Source organism: Mauremys mutica, chromosome 5 (assembly GCF_020497125.1).
Source record: "Mauremys mutica isolate MM-2020 ecotype Southern chromosome 5, ASM2049712v1, whole genome shotgun sequence".
NCBI lineage: Eukaryota > Metazoa > Chordata > Testudines > Geoemydidae > Mauremys > Mauremys mutica.
The window spans coordinates 133556672-133581868 of record NC_059076.1 but is presented as its reverse complement, the minus strand read 5'-3'; the positions used below and the strand labels follow the sequence as shown (position 1 = coordinate 133581868).

At 38.9% G+C, this 25197-nt stretch overlaps 1 protein-coding gene and 1 long non-coding RNA gene across 6 annotated transcripts in view; one reads left to right on the top strand and one right to left on the bottom strand.

Annotated features, from left to right (window-relative positions):
- CTNNA2 (catenin alpha 2) overlaps nt 1-25197 on the top strand; it is a 765838-nt gene that overhangs the window by 348216 nt on the left and 392425 nt on the right. The window lies entirely within an intron of this gene.
- LOC123370914 lies at nt 12707-18135 on the bottom strand. Of its 3 annotated transcripts, none has more exons than XR_006579623.1 (3): nt 18068-18135; nt 15200-15251; nt 12707-12881 (listed from the first exon to the last, which is right to left on the bottom strand). It is a non-coding gene; the product is annotated as an uncharacterized LOC123370914 (long non-coding RNA). The 3 variants fall into 3 exon arrangements; XR_006579622.1 differs by having other exon boundaries at nt 17984-18098; XR_006579621.1 differs by lacking the exon at nt 18068-18135 and adding an exon at nt 17656-17811.

Below are 25197 nucleotides of genomic sequence, written 5' to 3'. Positions count from 1 at the left end.
TACCTTAGGGAAATTAACTGACTTTGGTCTGTGAGCAAAGTAAAAAATCCTTTCTCATCTATGTTGCCCAAGAGATCTCCATAAATTAAGGCTAGTTTATGGCAGTGCTTCTCAACCAGGGGCACGCTCTTCCGGGGGTACGTCAGTTTATCTAGGTATTTGCCTAGTTTTACAACAGGCTACATAAAAAGCACTAGCGAAGTCAGTACAAATAAAATTTCATACTGACAATGACTTGTTTATACTGCTCTATATATGATACACTGAAATGTAAGTACGATACTCATATCCCAGTTGATGTATTTTATAATTATATGGTAACAATGAGAAAGTCAGCCATTTTTCAGTAATAGTGAAATTGTCTGATTTTTGTAAGCAAGTGGTTTTTAAGTGAGGTGAAACTTGGGGGTACGCAAGGCAAATCAGACTCCTGAAAGGGCTACAGTAGTCTGGAAAGGTGGAGAGAGACTGGCTTCTGGCACAGAGGCAGCAACTTTATTAATAAACAAGAATGTAAATAAACAAAGGAGAAAACAAATGTAGCAGCAAAAGGCAGCTCATAGCTGCTGAGCCAAAACATGAGTCACCTCGTGTCCTGATTGACAGAGCCCACGGTCAAAATGGCTACCAGCCAGAGATGCTGTCTGGCCCAGGCAGGCCTGGACACACAGCTTGTGCAAAGCCAAGCTACACCCCCCCTAGAAAGGGTTAGACCTACTGCAGTCTCTGCCAGTGAGTCTTTTGGTCCCACATACATGGGAGTTCTTCTGTTCTCAGAGAGACTCTTCCCTACTTACCATCCTGGCCTAAACAGCTGAATAAATGTACCCCCTGCAAAGCCTACATCTACCTAAAGTTGAAACAGAATGTATTGAAACATGGGTAACCCAGTTGTAATTCCGGTTTGACTGGAACAAAAAAGAAAATGCAATGGCTAGTGAACATCAAACCGGCGTACCTCCGGCAGTTATATGCCAGTGCAATCTCCTAGGATTAAACACCAGTCACTTGCCCTAAGTGCAGGGGTGGGAGGGAAAACCTTTGCTGCAGCAGCGGGAGAGACTGAATGACACGTAGCCTTTCCCCAGTTCAGTCTCCATGGTGGGGAGAATTCCCTCTGAGCCAAAAGAGCAACCTTTAACACAGTCCAAAACCAAGCCAAGTTTTGATTAGTCAGGAGGGGTAAGGAGCCTAGAGGATCTACTCAGGAAAACATGCAGCAAATCCAGCGCAGCCAGTGTCTTCCCTTCCAAGCTGACAGTTTGGAGGGGCTATTGGTGAGGAGTCCGCTGAGCTGACTTAGGGCTTCTACCTTTACTAGCATAAGTAGGAGGAGCTTGATTAGAAAATTCCCTAAAATTCTTTGTGAAGACAAGGCCTAAAATCAAAGCTATTTTTAAATACTTTACTGCGGTTCTTCTGCAATGAGATTTGAGGTGATTTTTTTTTCTTCCCCACATCCCCTATGTTTATCTATCTACCACGGTTCTATTCTCCTGCTTAAATGTTTTGCTTGTAGTTTACTTGTTTTGACTGGTAGTTTTCATTTGGGATGTGGACAAAGCGAATGTTAATTTCAAGACAATTCAGAAAGAACATGCAATTTCTCACTGGCAGGTTTGTTGTTTGGTTGGGGGGGAGGGTCTTCATATGGCCTGGTGACATTTATTAAAAATCTATCATTAGAAAAGTACAATAAACTTGCTTTTAGTGTTTACATTTTATTGCCTTTCACTCTTTTTGTTTTAGTTTTTTTTCTGGTGATTAGTGTTTTGGGTTAGTTTTTCAAATTTAAATGGAACGTTGCTTGTTTGGCCCAGGAATATTCGTGGTAATGGCACAAATTCCCAGGAGTGGTATTGAACATTATCACTGTGTGCAGAACAGGAAAGGTAACATGATTTTTTAAAAAAATGAGCATATTGAAAAGTGTTGGCAATTCCTAATCAACATATGCATCTTTCTTGATGATTTTAGCCTTTTTTTAAAAAAAGGTGTAGGTTGGTTTTACAATTATAAACGAGTTACTAGTACCACTCTCTGCTATTTCCACTTCTGTTTAATGCTTTATTTTCAGCTCTTCAAGTTTGCCTTTTAAATTTAGATTTAAGCACTTATACAGAAATTGTTATCTTGCATATTACAACCAAGACCTTGTCTGTCATTCTTCCTCACTACAAAGTTTTATTAACCCTGGTGTGAATTTAGTGTTGAGTTCTGACTGTGGGTTACCTGACATGCTGTATATAACCAAAATGAAAGCTACTTGATAAATGGTTGCAGGGTAATAGACTTCTTTCACCCAGACTAAGTCATTACTAGCACTTACATTCAATAAATCAGAGTTTGTTCTGAGACTGTATCGGGGGGATATTTTTTCAAAACCTCTGGTCAGCATTGTGCTACTTACTATATGATATATGTAAAAGTGAAATGTCATCAGAATGATTGTGAACTTGATACCAAAGTTGATGCATGTAGCTCTGACTCAAAATGTCGTGTGTAATAGGGCTGTATCAAAAGTTTTGGAAGAAAAGGACAAGTTGTTGCCTTTTCTTATTGCTTTTCTGAAAAAGCAAAATAACTTTTTAACAACTTAGTTTTTTGGGGGAGCGAGTGGGGCAGGGTGTATGTGGCTTTTAGTGGCAAACAAGGATTTCTGTTGACAGAACACTTCATTTGAACTTCATATAGCATGGAAATTATGAAATTCAGCAAATGAACTCCATCTGCTCCAACACACTGTTGCATACTAAATCTTTCCTACTTGATCAACACTGAGCAATCCACCATGGAGAATGAAGATTTCTAAGTGAGAATTAGGAAAAATAGTTTTGGAAAAATCTCACATATAGGTACCCCAAGTGGAAATTTATTTTTGTCCCTTAGCTCCCACAATTAAAATGTCTGTTTATTTATATAGATAACCAAATTTAGTATCTTTGTTTCAGAGAGGGAGATAAGTGGGTAGTAGAACGTGATGAAAGGGTGAAGTCTTTCTTAAACTTTTTTTTGTAAGAGAAAAATGCACCAGGACAATATTAACAAACCAAGTGATGAGATTATGGGATCATCAAGAATATGATTCTGATGCTGGATGACTTGCAGTAAGGGGGAGAAAATTGATAGTCAATCCCCAAACTTCAAAGTGGCCTTTCCCTCTCTCTCCCCATCCCACACCAACCACGTATTTGTCAAACAGGGTAAACCAGGAAATATACTTTTCATTTTAGATTTTTTAGAAAATGTGGAGGGTATAAGCAAAAATAAAATTAGGGTAATGTCTATTTTGCAATTACCCATATTAGTGAAGAGGATTTTTTTCTTTCAATAATTTCAAGAAGTAGAAGACTGCTTAAAAATTAGGAATCATTTATGGAAATGTTGCCCTGTGTTTTTATTATTATAAAACTCCTGAGGGTAGGCTATTGGACAGATCTCTTCCATGTGAATCAAGAATCTGCCAGAGTTTCACAGGAGGGAACTTTGTTCTCATATTGTGTGAATAGCTATTTTATTCTGAAAACCCAACCTTTTAGTATAATCTATTTAGTAGCTTGAATGTCTTTAATATGTTAAAGAAAAATGTAGAAGTAGTGCGGCTCTTCAGTTGAATGGCATATTATCAGAAAAGATTGTGTGTTGAGTAAGTCAGGCAGTACAACTTTATTAACCTAAGGTAGACAGGGAGAGAATTGCTCTCTATCTTCATAGACTTGAAAAGAGCAAGGTCAAATCCAAATCTATACAAAGCTGGTTCCCAGCCAACTGTTTCTATAAAGTTTTCTTAGAATTGATTTTACTGCTCATGAGAAAATGGTGCTGCAGTGAATAGACAAGCAAATAGAGAGTGCAACACTTCAGTATTCATTCATACAGGTTAACTGCAGCAATAGAAATACGACGTGGCAAGTTTATGCTGATGCTGCATAGCTGATTATCTATGAGTGACCTTTAGATGACAGTTAGCTACAGCTGAATAGTATTGACAAATCAGTGTGGATCAATTTAATTTGTTTTAATACATTTCGCTAATTACTCTTTAAATTGAATTCTAAGAAAGTTTGGTTGTAATCTCTCGGAAGAGTATCTGGAAAGGAATTGAAAACTTGCAACTATAAGCACAATGGTTTAATTTTAGGCTATTTCTGTAAAAGGTTATTGCCAGTTTAACAGGAAACAGAGGATCAAAATCAGAGTGATTGCCTGAAAAACAGTAATAAAGATAAAGCTAGATATTTAAGGGGGTGTGATGGTGGGGAAAAATGTTTGCACACTGTATTTAATATGCATTGCATCATTTTGGCTATATCTAATTTGTACCTTTTAGTCATAGTTCTCTTTTGAACTGCACATTCCTTAGATTCCTTTAATCCATGTGCGTTTTGTTGAAGAAAATAACCTGAATTTAATTTATGGACATATTCTGGTTTTATGTAATGTTCACGTTAGGCTAACATTTGTTTCTATAGTGCTAAAATAAACAATTATGGTCGTGATGAACTTCTGGGTCTCTCAGTTTTATCAGTGATGATGGGATGAGTCATGAAAAGGAAGTTGTTTCGGGAACTTGACTGTGGAAGAGCAGGAAGGGGCAAGGGTTTGCGAATTCTAGGAAAGAAGAATCCACTGCGTGCTGGGTTGTTGTGGGGACAAATGGAGGCCTCATGCCACTGAGATGGGGAATAATAGCACCTCTTAATACACCTGTGTCATGACTATACGTGGAACAGTTTCTGTTCTGGGTACCTCAGTACTACAGAGATTAGAAATAATTTGGAGCTCACATTATCATTATTAAAAATATTCACTGAGCACCAAATAGGTGGTAGATATGATCCAAATATAGCAAAGACACAGCCTGTGTCCTGAAGAGCTTAGAAGCTGACGTTTTGGACAAGATGCAGCAAACAATAGGCTGGGAGTGTAGGGCAGAGGGAAGTCAGACATAGGTTGAGCAAGTCAGGTCATGGAGTTATGTGCCTCTCTTGATGGTTGCTACAAGTATATGTATGTAGCCATGCACATGCTATGATTTTTTTTATTTTTTTTTTAATTTAAATGAAATGCATCATTTAAAGGCCTCTTGTGTGCGTTTAATTCTTGTGCTAAGATAGGTTGGGCATGGGCAGTTGGTGAAGAGGGGCTTAAGGATGGATTTGTAAGAGTATAAAAGTGGAGAAATGAGAATGGTTTAAAGGATATCAGTTTGGGGAGAGAGTGGAGAAAGAGTGAGGGTACGGATCAGGAGAGAAGGTGCAGTGTCCGGTGATGAAGAACAAATGGATAATAGTAAATGTCAACAAGGAATTCCACTAACTGCAGTTGGAAAGTCTGAAGGCCAAAAGGCTTGATAAAGGGGTGTGGGTGGGGGTGGAGAACAGGAATGCTTGTTTGTTGTGTGTGATGCTATTGCTGCTGATTCTGGGGCTGGAAGGGCTTCTAAGGAAGCTGGCACGGGGTTAAGGTGATGCAGGGAACCACTTTGGAACAGCCTGGAGGAGTTAGGGCATCACCAGAACCCCAAACAAGATTTTCATGTTTATATAGGAAGGGAAAGGGGAGGAAATTACACCCTGCTCCTTTTGTGCATTGTTGCTTCTGGGAGAGTTGGGGTCTTTTCACCCTGCTCCTGAAGGATGGAGGTTCTCTCTCTCTCTCTCTCTCTCTCACACACACACGTACGTGTCTGGTCATGTTTCCCATGGCTCCAGTAGTGGATGGGCTAGTGTGAACAAGCCAGGGTGCTTCTGCACAGTGCCAGTAGTGATGACGCTTTAATGGGAGCTGGGATTTTTAATATTGAAAACATAGGATAATGCCTAAGGGTCAGGGAATACTCCCAGTGATGAAAGATCAAGAAAAGCAGCAATGTGTTTGTTTAGACGGTAAGCTTCTTGGCCAGGAACATTTTGTAATGTGTTTGTACAGTGGCTAGCACAATGAGGTCCTGGTTATGATTGGGGTCCCAAAGTGCTACAGCAATATAATGTGCAACAATGATCGGTATTATATTACGTGGCTAAGCAAAGACGCCATAACAATAATTTGAAGGATGAAGACAGCAAATGCTTATTTGGAATGAGGAAGAGAAAGGGGATATAAAACTTAGCCTATGCTGTTGTTGAATGAGGTCTATAACCTATCAACCATAGAAGCATTTCTAAAGACGATGGAATGTTTTCCTGAGAGAAATGGCTTAATGCCCTTTCCCAGAGATGTACAATTAAACTAAATAAAACACTAGAACACAGTGGGATGGTCTGGGCCATTCTTAGATTTGCATAGGGAGGATCTCTACACATGGATCTTCCCTCCTACAAACAGAAAGGGGCTTGGGTATCTCTGACACCCCACCCAGGATCAGGCTGTACATGAAATATCGTCAGAGATACCCAAGCTAAAACACTTCAAATTAAATTTTCAAAACCATCCATTAATTATGGGTGCCCAACTTTGGACATCTAGGCTTGATTTTTCAGAAACCCTCACCTCTTAGTGACTGCAATAGCAGCCAGGCTGCTTATAACCTCTGAGAATTGAATCTAGGTATTTGAAGTTGGATATCAAAAGTAATGACAGTTTTTTGAAAATGCTGGCTCTAATTTGCACGGGTCTGTATTTGGGTTTGGTGTGGATATGTCCCCTGTGTCTCTAAACCTGTCTGATAGATCTGTAATTTATTTTTGACCATTGAGAAACTTTCATATGTTTCTCTTTGGAGCAGATTAATATGATGGAAAGAGTACAGAACTCTAGTAACAGATTGGAATCCACACTTTATTTCTAATAACCAAACATGCTAATTAGGTATCAGAATTTCACAAAATCATTTAATCAATGCAAGTTTTTGTAGAACTAGAGATATGCAGAAATGAACAAACCTTCTCTTGTTTCATATTGCCATACTATGATATCTTATGGCATGAAACAATTAAGAAGATATTTGTCTTATAACAAGACATTTTGCCATTTTAAGTGATGTAAGTAGAAACGCTTTTCAAATCTTAACATTCATTAGAAAAGAAAGTGAAGAAACCATGGGAAGGGGAAGAGATGACAGTTTAACTTGCACATTTGTCAGAGTTTCCTCATTAGTGAGGGGTTGCTATGTGGTGAGCTAAAATCTGAAAAGTCCATCTAGAAGGGGATTTTGCTGGGGCTATTGAGTGGACAATATTCAACGCCTTAAAAGCAACAACAGCAACAACAAAAAACCTATCCCTTGCAGTATTTTAATGCTCCACTGTAGCTTGTTGACTTCATATACAGACTCTGACCTCCTTGCTCTGTGCCCAGTCTTGGCCATTCTAACACCGCACACTCTAAACACAATTTCAGCTTATATTAAGTCATATTTTGTCGACATTCGCAGAGACATAGGACAATTCCTGAAATAAAATATGTTTAACTAAAAATGAAGCTTAAATGGATACTGCAGGAAGCAGCCTGAGAACATCTTAGAACTCTGTTCCTAGCCACTTGGCAAAGCTGCAGTGAAAACCTGTGCCATGTCCTTGCCAGCAAATGACTGTCATGTACCCAGAAAGTCTTCATTTATAGCCCTGATTCTTTTGATGTGTATATAAAAAAAATAGCAGTCCCAATACCATGACAGTGGCCAAGGGAGGGATTCACTTTTTGGGGTAGATGTTCATAACTGGCTCTCTTAAGCTGGGGTTCCGCTGGTGATGAAGCAGCCTTTTCTATAGTCAGAAATGCATAGGGGCTCTAGGCAGAGTCTGCTTGTGTAATGCACTGACTCGGCACAACTCCAAGCCAGCCTTGCCTCAGCTCCTGGGAGCCCAGTCTTGCTCAGTTTGGGCTGTACCTAGGGGCGGCTCTAGCCATTTCGCTGCCCCAAGCAGGGCGGAACGCCGCGGGGGGCGCTCTGCCGGTCGCTGGTCCCGCTGCTCCGGTGGACCTCCCGCAGACGTGCCTGCGGAGGGTGCGCTGGTCCCGCGGCTCTGGTGTACCTCTCGCAGGTGTGCCTGCGGATGCTCCACCGAAGCAGCGGGACCAGCTGACCCTCTGCAGGCATGTCTGCGGGAGGTCCACTGGAGCTGCCTGCCGCCCTCCCGGCTACCGGCAGAACGCCCCCCATGACATGCCGCCCCAAGCACGCGCTTGGTGTGCTGGGGCCTGGAGCCGCCCCTGGCTGTACCAATGAGCAAAATGGGGGTTGTGAGAGGCTTGCAGCTCTCTGATCTCTGTCCAGGTGGTCTTAATGCCAGTGGAGCCCTAAATGTGCATTCAGCCAGCACAGACATGATCTGCCTTCAGTGTTTACCTAACTCAGTATATCCATCCATTGTTGGATGAGATTATGGTGACGTTAAAAATGATACAATTGATACTTTCCTACAACAACCAACCTGATTAGCATATTTCTGTGTATGCAAAAATGATTTTTCTAATATACTGACTAATACTATTTAACTTCTTATTTATCCTCTTGGTTTTAATTTTACATTGATACCTAGGTCCCTTTAATAAATGGATTTTCCTATTTCAAATACATTCTATGATCTAAGTGATAGTCCATAAATTTCACTCTTAACAAATTGAGTAGCAGTTGATGTATTACTGTGCAGATGGAGATAGGATCTTTACAGAGAGCTTATCCTAGTATAGTAAGGTGTTTTTTTAAAGAATTTTAATTACTATTTAGTAATACTTTTATCAGCATTTGTGCAGTAGGTATTTTAGCAGCAAACAGTCTGTCATAATCTGCTATACTGATTTAAGATTTTCCTCTTTAAGGTGGTAGCAAGCAGAGGAAGTCTGCATCTGGCTAAGTTTGCCCAAATTCTGTAAAGCACATCATGTCTGGAAATTGAAAATAACTTACACAGGAACATACTGGTCTAGTGGTGCACACTTCTGAGAGGACTGAAGAATCTGGACCAATCAACAGTTTAGCACAGAAGATATTTGTTGTCACTCTAATGCATGAATTATTGCAAATTTATAGATCAGCAGTGTAGAACAGAGAATTAAGTAATATAAATTAAATAGTTAAAAAGTTCAACCTGTGGGTTATAGGTGAGCTATTGAGCTTTTCAGGTGTGCTGTTCATTGGCTTCTGAGATTTTTGTTTGTTTGTTTGTTTATTGTCCCTTAAGGAAAATTTCAGATTTGTATCAGTTTCATATAGTATGTTTTCCACTTACTTTCAGTAATGTCTAAATGTAGGAATATAGATTCTACGTAAGATTTCTTTTGCATCCACACTGCCTAGCCCAAAGAAATGGAGCATACTGTGAAAAGAATCTGAATAGAAATGATTTGCTACCCGAAGCAGGATGGCTGTCTCATCAATCTTTAATGCTAACTCTTTTAGAAGAGATAAATAGAAACTTGGATACAGTGTAGGCAGAATTAGCTCATGCTCAGGCAGTAACTGTAAGTATAGAGTCATATACTTCCTTCTTGTGTATGGGGTACATTTATGAATAACTGTTCTCAGAATCAGAGGACTGGAGGTTATACCACGTCATCTCATTGCACATTGGGCCTGTTGTCGGAAGTGGCAGTGGTTGTGGCCTCAAAGTCATACATACTGCAATACTTTAGGTCAAGACTCTAGAGTCCCTGATGAAGCATACATTGAATAGGTGCTAAAGATGTTGACTGGTATGCCAAAAGGGATATTGATTCATCCTCTGTCTCTCTGGGCAGCATGGAGCTCCCCCTACCATGAACACTGGGGCTTGTTCTTTCCCTTGCTGTATTTCACCCTGCTTCCCTGTGTGTTACAAACAGCCTCTCTGTTGGCATGAAAAGGTTGAATCGAGCATTTTAAATTTTGTTTGACAACATACTGTAGAAATTTTGTTCAGGAATACAAGGCTGCCATAAATCTTTAATATATTGAGTACCTATGGTAGTGAAATTTTTTTTGTTCTTTTACCTTGTGAGCTGATGTTCCATTTTTTTCTATTGAAAACCATTAACCAATATAAATAGTTATGTTGATGATGGGGGAACAGTATTGAGACAGTCATGACAAGACATATCTGGTGCCATCTGCATCCCCTAGATACTCCTGATCCTTATAGTCTGACCTTAGACATGGTCATGACAGACAAACTGTACTTGTCTCATTGGTTGCCTCTTGTGATGATCTCTCTTCTCTCCACAGCTAATATTTATTACCAGAGTGCTATTATATGATATTGGTATTACAAGACTTCGATACTTTTACAAAATATATTTCAGACTCTTTATTATACCAGTATGGTGGAAAGTTGATCATATATTATTTAAACAGAACTTGTGGAACAAATTAACATTATTTGTGTTGCATTTATTTGTGTTTAGTCTTTTAATTGCTAATTTATAAAATTTAGTATTGTGCAATGGGTCTTCGATGTGAATTAGTGAGATTCTGCACTACTAATATCCAGCAGCATATATAAAATAAATGGGACTGAATAATGTATTACTATTTTCCTGTATTCATATACCATTTCAGGTTTAGTAGCATTCTGAGTCTGCTCTCATTATAAAACTTGATCTGCTGAGCTGCTAATTGTTCTCGATTCCCATTGAAGCCACTGGGCATTGAGGACAGTCAGCACCTCAGATGTGCTCTGCACCTTGCAGGATTGAGTCCAATTTTAATAAAACAAAAACATAAATGATGCCAGTGGTTCAGGATCAGACACTATGGGCTAGATTCACAAAGATGTAGGTGTTGTGATGCTCAGTGTCAGTTTTAGGTGCTTATAAAATTGCTGGGATTTACAAAGCCTGAGTTAGGTACTGAGGCTGTCTATACAATGAATTGAGAGAGATTGGCACCTAAGATGGGGTTCACAAAAGTCAGCAAACTGAGTATGGAACAACCTAAATTAGCCAGTGGAAGACCAGCAAGAGGGGGGGTGTTTCCTAAGCCCTGCTCACCTCAGAGAGTTTGGCTCTTCAGACCAGGCTGCAGGGACGCACCTATTTCTGCTGTGAACCCTTCCCTAGAGTCAGGCATTACATGCAAGAAGCTGTGGGAGGGACAGGAAGGATGCCTTCTTTCATAACTTTTAGCCCAGTGGCTGGGGTATTCACATAGGATGGGAGATACCCCTGGTTCAGGTCCCACTTATGCCTCACGTGGAGACAGATTTGAACATGGATCTGCCACCTCTCAGGTGACTGCCCTAACTATTGGGCTATGGCATAGTCTGATGTGAGTCTCACTCTATCTCTCCTCTTGAAGCTGCTCTACTCTGGATAATAGAGACACTGGAGCAGGGGGACTGAATCCTGGGTTTCCCCCATTGTGGCTGAGTGCTCAACCCACCGGGTTATTTTCATGCTTATGCGCTCTCTCTCTGGCCCAATCAGAGCACTTTGTGAGGAGTTAGGCATGATCAGAGGACATGTTCTCAAGCGGGCTCTGCTGGCAAGTTAAGTGGAGGAACATCCGTCTTCCCCCAGTTTGTGAATTGCTCTGGGGGTTAGGAGTCTGGATTGTTAGAGTGAGATTGCAGTGTGTATACGCAGAGGAAGAAACAGGCGCCTTTTACTGCAAATATGGAAGCGTTGAGTGAGTTTAGACTTCTATAGGGTTAAGTGGCAGCTGCGCTTGTGAATATCAGTGGCACCTAAATCCCTTTGTGAATCTAGCTCTGGGATTCCCTAAGTCCCTTTGTGAATTCCCTGGGATTCCTCGTAACCCTCCTTTGTTTTTACCAAATTGAAAAATATTAGGTGCCATGGGCTACCTTTACTAACTCACTGTCCACTTCCCCAGAATTAAGCATTTACTCTACTGTTAACTTCTCTCTCCTTTGTATTATGACTTCTATCTTGCCACTCTAAATCAGTTCTTAATACATGCATTGTCTACTTCCCCATGCTTATTTTCTTTAGTGAGTCTTGTACAGGTCTGGTTCTTCAAAATTCCTGCTTTCTTCTATGGAATTTCCTGATTTGAAGTGTTGAATATCACTGAGTGCCTCCAAATAAAAACCTCCTTGGCTGAAGTACAGCCAAATTTGTAAAGGCTCAGGGTTTTATAAGGGACCTTCTCAAAACCATTTTCAAATAAATTGAATCCAGTAGGTTAGCTTATCTTCTGTGGTCTTAACTTTTTCAAAGAACTCGGCCAGATTAGAGAGACAAGGTTCCTTAGCAAAAAATGTCATGGTTGGACTCAACCAACTTTTATACTTATCCAAGTATTGTTGTACTATTCAGTCCTTAGTAGTACTGTCTATTTCCCTGGTATAATGTCTTGTAAATGAAAGAATTCAATTTACAGCATCACTGTTCCGTCATGTCAAATGTCGTGATTGTCAGGTCATCCTTTAATATTGTAATGATTCGTGGCAGTTGTTTTTCCTACCCTCGTTTTTATAATTGTCATACTGTCATAATACTAGGGTTTTAAATAAAGTTAGATCTCAGCATTTTCTGAATGATTATTACAGAATAATCTTGTGCGTCTAAGAAAGGTCTTTTACATTGTTGGATTACACAATAACACAATTAAGCTTCATCGGTGGAACAGGAAAATGTGCACTGTTATTTTGTGTTTTGAATTGAATTTATTGCTTATCAGAGGAATTCAGTTCTGGTCACCAATATGCCTCATCAATATTCTGGAGGGACTATCTCAAAGACTGTGCATAGTTCAGTCTCTGTGCCAAGGTCATGTACTGCATACAATGGGGGACTAAGCCCCACAACTCTTAGTCTTGTTAATGTTATTAAATATAATTATGAATATATTATCTTGTTCACCAGCTGGACACCATCTTGATTCGCCAGAGGTTCTGAAGCACTTCGGTTGTAGTATAGGTGGCGTTGTCTTGTCCTGCTCTCAGAATATTGGATGATCGATCTAAGTGAATGTCTAGTGTGATTGTTCCTTATTTGTTCTGGATTTAAAACAAGCAAACAAACTCCATTTACAACCAGTAACACTAATTAACTTATTTTTTAACTTGAAATATTTACCCCTTTCTCACTCTTGTTTGGCTACAGATAGGCTGCTGTCCTGTTAACCCAGCCTGACAGAAAACTGTTTATAAAGTGATAATTGTACCTTTTCCCAAAGGGGGATGAAAGGGGAATAAAACCTTTGAAGTCATGAATGCTTAGAATTTGCAATATATTGCTGAATGTAGTCCAAATGACCCAAACCAGAAAACTTCTACCACAAAGTGGAATAATTCAGAAAGTTCTGAATATATGAAAACAGGTTTGTTTTTAAGAAGACATTTTACTAATGGTAACTGTAGTGGTCACTAGAACACAATGGGGACACACACCATAGAAAAAACGTTGAAAATGATAAATCGTTTCAGCAATATTGATATTATACATATACGGTATGCAGGGGTGAAAGTAATATTAAACAGTTACCAATACGGGGGCATGGCTCTGGGCCCCTGGAAACAGCAGGGCCTTGGGCGGAAGAGGCAGGGCTGGGGGTCAGCCTCCCCCAGCCAGTCCAGCCGTGCTGCCTGGCCCATGCTGCCCGGGCCTCCTGCGGTGATTTAAAAGGGCCTGGAGCTCTGGCCGCTGCTGCAGTAGCAGCGGCCGGGAGCCCTGGGCCCTTTTAAATCGCCTTGGCCACCCGTTGGTGGCCCTGCCGGTAGGATCTCTACCAGCAGGGCCGCTAATGGGGGGCAAAAGGGCAGTGATGTTAAAGCGCTGCTGCAGCAGTGCTTTATGGAGGGTGCTTTGCTGCGGCAGCGCTTTATAATCGCTTTATAATCACTGCCCCTTTTGCTTCTTCCCGGTACGCCGTACCAGCCAACTTTCACCCCTGCATATATGGAAAATTGTTCAAAATGGTAAAATCCTTTTTCATATGCCTACTCTGCTCTGATGTGATTTGCTGAGCACTTACAGCATGTTCATTACTCGGTTATTAGTATTATCGCACATGGGCCACTGTACCAGAACCTCTTTCCTTCATTGTCTTATAGTTTATACCGTTCAAAAGGGGAATCCTTGATGGCATGCCTTTACATGAATAACAATAATCACTATGACAATAGACTCTCTTTCATAATCTGCAGCCCTTTTATTTTAGCATAGAAACTGGCTGGTAATATTTGTTACTTTATATTGCAACTTGTAAGTCCAGTACAGGACAGTGAATCTGTCCTGTAAAAGAGAATAAAGCAGTGCAGTTTTGCTTTTAAAGATATCCAGACATAAACCTTAAGTGTTTCTAAACCATGATTTGCATGAAAACCCGACTGCAATTAAACTACAATTCTTACACCCGAAACTAGCTTTGATATAAAATCTTATGACTAACTGGTAACAGAAAAAGGTATCCTAGTTAGTTTTTAAACACACATTATAGTTAAATCATAGATCCACATAATGCAGACACACATAATGTGCCATATTTTATGTATGTATTGCTAATCGCAAAACCAGTGGATGGAAGCAATAACATCAGTACATTAATATTTTAAATGTTGGTAAGGAAGCTCAGCAGCATGAGGATCAGACGCTTAAAGAACAGCACCTTAATAAACACTATATTCCCAGTTATATGACCCACAACAAATAGGCTTCAGTTGGGTTTTTATTTAGCAATTAGTGTTTGGTGTTTGCACAGGAGACGTTATCCTGTTACATTTCATTACACTCTTGCCATAAGTAGTTAGGGAGTATTGAAAAATAAGACCTGTCAATTTGTGGCTGTTCATAAACTAATTTAAGCTTTGAATAAAAGAGTATTTGAAACGCAGAACTTCTTTTCTCTCCATTTGAGAGCATGCAGTACTCCCAAAAGTAAGAGATTTCTGCTAATAATAAACCTATGTATTTTATTATTTTTGAAAGGGGTGTTTAATTTGCTATTGCCAGTATTTTTCTTACCCTTCCTACTTCATTCCTATGTGATCTTATTGATAGGCAGAACTGATTTTTCCCGAAGATTTTTTTTAAATTGAAATATCATCCTTTTTTCAAAAAATAAAACTTTGCCAGATGGTAGGTGGGAAAGGTGCCTTGATGAGGAACCTTTCAGGGGATGCGTGTGGTTTGGTGGGCAGAGCAGAGTGGGAGTAGACAGTGTGTGGACGTGTTAGAATGTGTTTTACAGGGGGAAGCGCAAAAAAAAAAAGGTAGAAAATGCAGAGTATGAAATGACACCCTTCCACTTACGGTTAAAATATTAATGTCTCTACCAATTACAAAATGTCAGCATGCATTTGTTAAATAAACTTACTGATGCTTCTACCCTTGTCTTCATTAGCTTGGTACATTTCTCTTCTGCCCCCCTTAAAAAAAAAGAAAAAGAAAAAGAAAGAAACTGATAACTTATCACTGTTTAACATCACAAGTCCACTGCTTATTTATGGCCATCTAATTTCTGACATCAATCCCTGCTTCCATAAATTCCAGATGAAAAGTGCATTACATAGATAACTTTAAATCAAAGAACCCCTTAAACTTTTTCTGAGTAAGTAGTAGTTTGGTTGATTCAATCAGTGCTACCAGTTGCATAACACTAGCAACAGTGCTAAATCCCTTTCCTGCCCTCCAGATCATAGAAACTGAACTATACCAAAGTGTTTTTACCATGAATGGACCAGTTTGGAGAGGACAGTCACACATTATGTGCTTAATTGCAGGGCCAAGAAAGATGTATGTTTGGAAATACTAGAGACAGGAGAATGAACAAATGTGTGTGAGAGAGAATTAAAGTGAAGGAAATGTTGAATGCTATGGAGAAGCTATAGTGGTAATGGAATGTCCATAGCTCTTTAGTAAGCCATGAGATAAATAAAGCTGTTCTTCGCTATGGTAGACTGGAGATGAATGGGTGACAGGTGTGGCAAGAGCTAACTGTAGCATTTCAGGACCTGCATGGTCAAATACATTCCTGGACAGTAGTACTTGGTGGTGACATAGTAATGCTTCACTGGTTATTTTCTAGTATCCTTATCACATCAACAAGCTGATGTTATTAAGCCGGGGAGGGAAAGGGGAAGCCCTAACTTGGAGCTATGTTCTGTAAAAAGCTTATTTCTCTTAATTCCCATTGAAACCATTGAACTGAGAATGATCAACACCCGGCAGGATGGTCCCTTGGTAGGTTTGATTGTGTCAATACACTTGTGTGAAGGGCTGAGTCACAAAAATAAACGAACATATAAATATTTCTTCTAGCTCATGGGTCAATGTATATCCATTTAACACTACAGATGGCTTAGAAAATGTGACCAGGCTCCTAAAAATCTCTGGAGTTTGTTGTGTGCTGCTTTGATAGATTTTGGCAAGCATGAAATAAGAATGCTCATAAATTTACAAGTAAATCAATCTTATGAAATGAAAAAAAAAGCTCTCTTTGATGGGCCAGTATTTCAACAGTCTCCATCAGTGCTATATTGCAGTTTTAGGTATCTGAATATTTTTTTTCCATCTAATCATCTTATATAACAAATACTCAATTCACAGCATGTGCCACCAAAAAGTCCCAGAATGGGACCAGGAGAACCATTGTTACGTGTCATTAAAAAAGTTACACTTGCAATGGGGAAGCATTGTGCAAGACGGGTTTAAAATTATTTATAGACTTTCCTGATGCTTTTCAGTGAAGGCTGGGGATATTCCTTCAGTTTCTATATATTGATGAGTAGTAGTTGAGTTTGTCTACTCTCTTGCTCCCTTTTTGTTTCTCTCTGTGTGGGGATGCTACTATGTACATGTGAAGAAGGCCCTATATTGTATGATCCCAAATCATCAACATAAAATTAGTCAGTGAAATTACTAACTATGTAAACAATGGTGGGAACATTCCGTCAATGTTCAGTAATAGCTGTCCAAATAAGGAGGTATTTCATGGTTGCTCCTGCAAGAACAGGTACACAGGCTGCCAACAGCGTTAGCCTACTAGTTTTATAGAATTGTAGGACTGGAAGGGCCTCGAGAGGTCATCTAGTCCAGTCCCTTGCAGTCATGGCAGACTAAGTATTATCTGGATGTTTCATATTACTGCACAGATATCATCACAGCATTCCAGTGAGGTATGTAAATAGCCTGTTTTAAAGACTGGAAAGTCGAGGCTGTGTGGTTAAAGGTTTATCAACTAAAAATTACACTTCTACCACGAAGTATTGTTATCTACTGTTGTTACCAGTAACATCCACAATTACGAGAACTGAGTCAGATTAGAAGAAATTACTATTTTTCTCTACTTTGAGTTTTACATGTGTACACATGGCAATACTTTGGGTATTATCAGTGTCGTTTCTTTTATATGGACAATAAACTACACAGCTTCATATGTTGCTTGTGTAGGTGTTTTGCCTATCAACAGAAGACAGAAAATATACATTTAAAAATAAAATGGAAAATGTGTTGGAAAACCATGAACACTGACAGTGGTAATCAAGAGTTTGTGCAGTGCCTGAGACTTTTGATTTTTTTTCCCCAGATTGACTCGATTTTAAGTTGACAGTGTCCTTATGAGTTGCTTGTTCAAATCCACGGTCAATGCCAGATTTGAAACTAGAATTCAGGGATTTCTGGCTCCGTGATCTGTGGCTGTCGAAAGAAGAGAAAATACAGCTACCTGTGGCTGTTTGTTGGAGACTTTGAAATGTTTGTATGGGGGTTACTAAATTGTAGGCATGACTTCTTCTTTCTATTAGATTATCTGCTCGTTTCCTGTTCTCTTACCTCTCTGCATAGGTTTGTCCATTAATATTATTGTGTTGTTTTGTTTTATGCTGAGCTTTAACTTTTAATTAGATTTTTGCATGGGACTGGTAGGTAAGTAACATGGTATGAATACGAAAATATTTCTGAAGAACTGAGGCAAAACCAAAAAAAAAGCAGATTTAAAATAAAACAAACACCTTTATCTTTTCTCTGAACACTTAGATTTATTTTGCAGCTCTTTTACTGTCCTGGATCTGGATGGTTACAGTGAATGGACGAGATCTATAATTTAAGCTGAAGTAGAGTACTAGGTTGAAAGTAACTTCAAAGCTATGATTAAACATACTTATAATAATTAGTTTCAGAGAATTCTAATTTCTTTCAGTGTTTGAAGAATTCAGCTTCTAATGAAGTAAAATAAATTACACACCACTTTGTTCAATGAACAAGCACTTTTCTCATTCTAACTGCCATTTATCAACTGTTCCTTTCACCGTGAAAGTTCTCAACACTTCTTTTAAATAGATATTCGCTAACAAGCACTCTCCTCACCTTTCCCTCCCACACAAATATAGAATGAGCTTGATTATAACATTTTCATTAGATTATCATTTTAAACACTAATCCTTCACTTCCAAATTAGATTTTAATAAAGGGGAAAAGAGACCTTTCCCGTGCATGCTCAGTAAAATATTACTTCAGTCTAGCTAGCCACTGTCTTTTAAAGAGAGAACCGTGTTACAAAAATCTTATTTTAGAATGCCCTTAAAGTTTTATAAGTTGAGAAGATCTGTGTATGTTGCCATTTGTCTTATGATGCTGGTTTTTTGTTTTTTTGTTTTGTTTGTTTTGTGTTTTTTCCCCCTGTGGGCAAACATTTGGCTCAATTTGCGGCTGCAACTGCTGGTTGGAGCGTAGATAAAATCATCAGGAGAGTGATGTGTATTGATTAAAGGCCAAATGATATCTTAGGAAGGAAGTAGCATTTTCCTTTCCTGGCAATATGGAAATTGAGAGACTGAAGTTTCCAGCTGAGTAGGAGGGAAGTGGATGGCTGGTTCCCCAGCAGGAAGGATCAAGAGCAAGGAAACACACCTTTCTGGGGGGCATTGGAAAGTAAGCTGACTTAAAAAATAGTGACACTAAAAAGATTTGCAGTAGGAAGATCACAAAAATCTTCCTAGTGACAATTATCCATCTGGAAATTCTAAAGCATTAGAAGAAATTTGGATGCTCTCACAAATCAAGTTGGGAAAAGCTAATCACCAAAGCCCTGACCTAGCCATGAGATCTTCAGCTGGGAGAAAAGAATGAGCTACCAGACCTAAAAAAATGTAAAGGAGCTCAACTTAATTCCATGCAAACCTAAAGGTGTGTATTGAGTAGCTATTGACTTGGGCCTTAATTCAGCAAACCCCTTAAGTGTATGCTTAAGTGACTTACCTAAGGTCATGCAGGAAGTCTGTAGCAGACCCAGCAAATGAATGCAGATCTCCTGTGTTCTAGTTCAATGGTTTGTCAGAAGGTGGAGGTGGATGGCAGGAGAGAGATCACTTGATCATTATCTGTTAGGTTCACTCCCTCTGGGGCACCTGGAATTGACCACTGTTGGCAGACAGGATACTGGGCTAGATGGACCTTTGGTCTGACCCAGCGTGGCCATTCTTATGTTCTAACCACAAGACCGTTCTTCCCCCAGACAATTCAGCCTCTTTTAGGGCTTGATCCAAAATCCACTGAAGTAAAGGAAGAGACTCTCAATGACTTAGGTGGCCCTTGCATCAGGCCTTCACTAATGTGTGTAGCTAGAAAAAAAATGATATGATTGTAGTATTTTGGAATCTATTACTTCTTTCTTTGACCCCTTTTTATTATATAACTTGGACTTGTCATGTGCATGTACATGAACATATGTGTGTCGTATCTGACTCCAGACACTCTGGAATATATAGTAAATGTTGAGTTTTCAGGCTGCCACTCATTCATGAGCAATATCTGTACCCAGTCCTGGGTCACTTACCTCGAATACTAATGTTGGAAGATGAATCTTGCCTGGGGGGGCATATAATTTAAATAAGTATTACTGTATAAGCTAGTCTGTTGAGATGCTATAATAGTATTAATAGAGACAAACATTGAAAAATTAATTTTGTAGGAGTAATTTTGAGAAACATTGTGATTTATTTATCACTAAGGAATATTGCATACAAAAATGAGTTCTACGTGCACTTTAAAGATGTTTTTTAAACCCTTGGGTAACTGAATCCAATTTTTAAACAAGTTTCCTCATTAATTTTCAATTTGTAGTCTACATTGTGCAGAACATTTTAAATCATCTGGGGATGGTTCATCATAGATTTTTCTCTTGGGACCTAGTATTTCATTGGTTATAATGAACTGAAAGGCATAAAAATGTACAATATTAATCTACATATAAATACATATATAATGATAAGGATGTTTTTATTAATAGTAGTAAATAGAAAAGATAAGTATAAATAACATAGCAGTTACAATAACAAGCCAATCAAATCTGGAAAATTAAACATTAAGGAAAATGATCTGTCCATACTTTATTTCCTTTAAAGTCATTCATTGTTGGTTTTTCAGTGTTGATTATTTATCAGATGAATCCAAATGCAGTGATTTATGCTTGGTTATGTGCATGTATTTAGGCTTATGTAAACGTGTGTGTCTAGAAATAGAAAAAGATCCTTATAAATGCACCAGTAGCTTAAAAAAATTAAGATCTAATTCTTTAAAAACTCTGTGCACAGATCACATGCAGGATTGTACCCATATTTTGTTATGAAACTACAAGGGATGACTTTAGTGATCTTAGCTTGTGCTTTTAATTTACCTGTAGGCTATATAAATACACATTTGAACCCTGATAGGGTAAATTTATTTTTCCTTAGTGAGATGAATGGCGTCCCATGTATTTTACGTTTTGAGTACATGTTCGCATGCATGTTTCTGTATGTTTGGTGGTTGGAGGAGGGTAAATTTCAAATGGAAAACTAAAAATAACTGAAGATCAGTCTTCTCTGCCTGGTCATTAACAACCCTATCACACTTTTTGTGGGAGGAGAGGTTTGGCGCAGAGTCTGTCTAAAAGTTTCTACAGCACAAAATTTTCTGTGCTGTGCAGAGTCTGTCTGGCTGGTGCCTTTTACCCCTGATATATGGTGGTAGTTTTAGTGATGTGTATCTATCATAGAAGTGTACACTGTAGGGCTAGAAAGTACCTCAGTATATAGTTTGTAGCTATACAATACCTAATTCTGTGTGTGGTAGATAGGAGGTCCATTCCTATACTTAGTCACCTATTAGGCTGTGATTTTCTTTTATCTGACATATGATAAAAAAGTATTACTGTATGGTCAAGCCTGGTGGACCCAATTACTGAACCATTGGTCTTGTCTTGCAACATTTTCTAATGAGAGTTAATCTGTTGACTTCTCTCCTGTGAATGAGAGTTGCATGATTGGGTCCCCAGTTTGTTTTTCTCCCAATAACCCAGTTGGTTATGTAAATATTATCTCATGGGTTATTCTCCTTGGTGGTCTAATAGTTTCACTAGAAATCTCTGGCTCATTAGGCTCCCAAATCTACTTTTAATTTAAAAGTTCCAGATCCATTTTTATGTTGTGAAGGATAATGAGTCTGCAAACGAATGATGTGTATGTTCAAAATTAGTACAATAATTCTGTAATGAATGTATCAGCAGTAAATATCAAAATACATATTTAACCTGGGAAGTTAATAAATATTATGTAAATCTGGGTACTGTTCTTATTCATTGTGTTCGGCAAAGAAGTGCAAAATTGTCAATAAAAAACCCCATGCTTGTGTTGCTTTATTTTAATGTGAAAGTGTGTGCGGTGTGTGTGTGTGTGTGTGTGTGTATTTCAAACTGCAAACCTACAGTATTTCAAAATTGTTGAGATCCTCTCTGCCAAGTTTTAAGCCTGGATAACATGTTCCTCCTGAAATTTGAGGTTTACCATGGAGATCTTGATACAACTTTATCTACAGAACACCCATAGAAAGGATGTTTCTAAAGAAAAATTATAGGTCCAACAGAAACAACTTTAAAACTTGTTCAATTAAAATAAAATAAGAGCAATTTAGACAAACACATGTCAGGGATGGTCTAGATAATTCTTAGTCCTGCCTCACTGCAGGGGACTGGAGTAGAAGACCTCTGGAGGTCCCTTCCAGTCCTACAATTCTATAGAGAATAGTTTATATTCCTATTTGCAGTTTTATCTTTTGACATGTTCAAATGAATATTTTTGAGAGGAAAAAATGTTAGTTTGTGCCTGTGGGTTGTCAAAGACCACCATAGATGAAGTTATGGCCTGTCCAAATGGAAAGGGTCCTTCTTGTGGAGATGTAAACATTCCAGTCAAGATAAAAAAAATGTTGCTTTTACATGGCAGTTTAAAACAATTAAAAGTGCTTTGCCAACATTATGGTAGCTAATCATTACTGTGACTGAGCCGGGGTGGAGCATATAACAGACTAAGCATCCCCAAAATACAAAGGGCCTGCCAAACCTTAAATCTTCCCACAATTTTCAGAGATGGGAAATGGCAGATGTTCTGTATGACCTAGATTGAAACCAGATTTTCCGCTCTTCAGCCTGTCTCCTCACACACGCATACAAATAAATGAATAATAAAATAGAGCAGCCCAGGGAGCCAGACAACTGGCTGCCTGACTTCCTAGCAGGTAGCTCTGGGAGCCTGGGCTTCAGCCTGATAGGGGAGCTGCCAAGAAGCTGAGGAGCCTGGGAATCTAGGCTCCCCAGCAGTCCTCTAGGTGGGCTGCCACAGGGACTGTGTGTACGTGAGCTCTTAGGAAATCAGTAATATTTTGCATCAAATAAGCGTGTTCCAGTGGAAAAAGGTTCTGGTTGAAAATGTCCAACTGGCTCTAATTCAAACACGGAAAATAAGTGCAAAGTAGCATTTCTCCTAACTTCCTAATGTTGTATATGAAACAAACTTTCATATAGCAGCGTGAGTTAGTTACCATGAGTCACTTTGGACTTCTCCAGGTTTCTTTCTCCTTTCATTAAGGATTAGATTTTAGGCCTGTACCTATGCCATGTAGCATTCCATGGCTGTGGGAAACTAAAGGAACCCTCCAGATAGGTCTAGATTTAGTTTTTATCCTGAATTAATTGGCAATCAATTAACTTCAGATATTTAACACCATTGAAAATTCAGATATTTAACACCAGGCTATTCTGGACACTCTCCCGCATACTTGTTCCAGGGTACACACAGTGGTTTACCTTAGCTCAGAGCCTTGGCCATCAATTAAGTCAGTTTTTTTTTAAAATAACAACCTAGCGAGGCCAAGCCCTGCATAATGAACACCTATCTCATGAGCTGTATTATGTCAGGTGTGCAGCTGATGTCCACCTGCACCCGTTGGAGACTCCCATTGGAATCTCTGCATTCCCCCTCCTCCCTTGGTGCTGGCAGATGTCAGTGAGTCACAGAGCCTATTCAACTTCTCAGCTTACTCCAACATTATTTTAGCTCTGAGGCTACAGTAACTTCCACAGGACCCGTCTAGAGGAGAAGGGCAAAGATCTGTAGAGGACATCTCAGTAGCATTCGTAGAGAAACATGGGTGTTTCCATGCCTAATTAGAGCAATGCTCCATCAGCTCCAATTCCCTGCCTGACAGAGGCCAAGAGTTGATGTTTCAGAGCACGGCAAATAAATAAAATATACATGAAAAAATACGGAACCTGGTTAATTATGCAGTTCTGTTCTTGTAGGGAAAAAAAATCCTTCCTGAGTTGTTCAGCAATCTGATAATGCCCTCAAGGATATGATTTGATTATGTGTATATTAGCATGTAGAAAAGATGGGGTATGTTTGGAATTTTTTGTTTCACTTTTGCAAAGGTGACGGAGATGGACTTTTACAAATGTCAGTATAATATTACAGTACTACGGGTGCATAGTTTAGGTAGAGTTCATTAAAATTAATAACCGGCAAAGGTAATAGCCCTTCTCATTACAGAAAAAAATACCTCACCTCTCCATAGTTTTTCTTTAAATAATCACAGTTGTTCCATTTTCCCCCTGCACATTTGTGCTCTCTGTACTGAAAACAACAGAACCCTTCTATATTTACTCTTAGAAGTCCTGCAAAAATCATTAACTTGCATAACAACAGATGTCTTTGCCCCCAGTAAATTTCTCTACTTGACCTTGGAAATTTGTCTAATCAGCAGCACTCCGGAATGTAGGCTAATTTACCTAATACAGGGAATAGTGACAAAAGAAAGTGCCTTTGTCTTTATCTAGAATGCTGTGCTATGGCTCTTCTGACTCTCTGAACACTTAAGGTGAAAAGATTTGGAATAGCTCAAAAACAATGGGCCATAAATGACATAGGAACATTAATAATTAAATTTATTATACATTCGTGGGAAAAAATTATCCAGTACAGCAATTCTTAATGACATCCTCTATGGACCGTATAAGTCGGTGAATTTCAAGTTCAACCATTTATGCTAAAGAAGGTTAAAATGTCTAAAAGACTGACTATATTTTAATGTACTATAAAGAAATTAAAAGCCTCCAGCAGTCCATAAAATATCATCCTGCAGTCCTGAATGCAATGCCCATTATCACTAAAGGGTGTAGTTAATCATAGGGCAATAACTAAGTATGTGGGGTTGCTGTAATTGCTAATAGACACTGTGTAACTGAGGCTTAACCATTTTTAATTCCACTGTTTTTCTATTCCTTTGGCCAGAAACAGTCCGTTCACGATTTTAATAGTTTAGTATAATGTGTACCATTTTTACTTCATTTGTTTAATTTACAATTAAATTGTTTAATTGTTGGTGTGCAGAACTCTGTATTTAGTTTGTTGAAAGTGAAATGTTACATTCACTGAATTTATCTGAACATTTGTAAATTAACAATAAAACAGAGAAAACAAATCATAGAATACCAGGGTTGGAAGGGACCTCAGGAGGTCATCTAATCCAACCACCTGCTCAAAGCAGGACTAATCCCCATGTTTACTTTTATGTTTCATTCCAGTGTTCGGTTCAATTAACCCCTTGGCATTCGAGATTTTGCTGACATAGAACATAATGCATTTTTTGTATTGATAGCCTCAGCACCACAAGCTTACTGATATATTTTCCTCTGACTGATAGGGGATTATTGCAGGTAACTCCCATGAATAGTAGAGTAGGCTGTGCATATAAATTCCTCCATGGCTCAGTGGAAGACTAAAACCACCAAATGGAATCTCATTACTTGTGTGTGTTTGGTGCGTATGTAAGGTGGAAAATACATAAGGACACCTTTAGTGATGACAACTGCATCCCTTTTGTTGCCATTATTGTGTTGAACCAGAGTAGTGATGAGATTCAGTTGATGCAACGTTCCCTTGGTGGGGCAGAGTGTAATGTCATGCAGCAATGTACAAGTTATGGCATCTGGAGCTTAGGGTAAAGTCACATGTAATGAACATTTCATTGGTATAAATGATGACTGAGCTGTCTTGGACAGGA